The sequence below is a fragment of the Centruroides sculpturatus genome, unplaced genomic scaffold (genome assembly GCF_000671375.1).
Source record: "Centruroides sculpturatus isolate CEXI.00-Female unplaced genomic scaffold, Cexi_2.0 scaffold617, whole genome shotgun sequence".
In the NCBI taxonomy this organism is placed as follows: domain Eukaryota; kingdom Metazoa; phylum Arthropoda; class Arachnida; order Scorpiones; family Buthidae; genus Centruroides; species Centruroides sculpturatus.
Genome location: NW_019385101.1, coordinates 346,464 through 347,177, shown reverse-complemented (window position 1 = coordinate 347,177; position 714 = coordinate 346,464).

Genomic DNA, 714 nt, shown 5'->3' with positions numbered 1-714 from the left:
TGTCCATTTCATCCGTTGGCGTGGTTTTCCAGCCTTTGTGGTCTGTGGATGCATTGCCACAGAAACACCAAGGCTGGGTTGATTCCTCACATCTGTTGAAAGTGTGGCGAACGCCGCCCTTCACATCTGTATCCTTAACGGTTGTAAAATACAAGCAATTACTCCCGGGTGTATGAGTCATCACTTCCTGGAATAAATTCGAACTCGCCCCAAAAAGACCGTCGGAAACCAGTTGTCTTTGTTAGCCGCGTCGTCGAGACATGTGCTGTACCAAGTACGCGAGAAGGACAATAAAAGTTTAGTTTTTGTTACGATCTCGTCTCTTTCGTTTCTTCCACTCGCAGCGACGAAAGATAAAGGCAACAACAACGCAAAACCACAAGGGCATTGCAGTAGCCATGCTTGGGCCGGCGCTGCTTTCGCCACCGGTAACCAAGGGAGACTGCGGCCTATTTTTCGAACGTGAGCCTCTGCCTAACCCACGAACGCGGACCTTGTTAACCCGGGCGACGTCCGAGCCGGTATCACACTTTGATCTAGTTACTACCATGATAATTATCTCCACAGAATGTGGGTGTGGTCACTCTTAGCTTCATTTCTCCCCATAGACCTTAATGGCATGGGTGCCCCTACCAGGAGCTTGTGCTCCAGCCTGCATTGCCCTAAGGTTCAGTAAAATTACTGGGTTCTCCCTCCACGACCAAGTGGTGACCA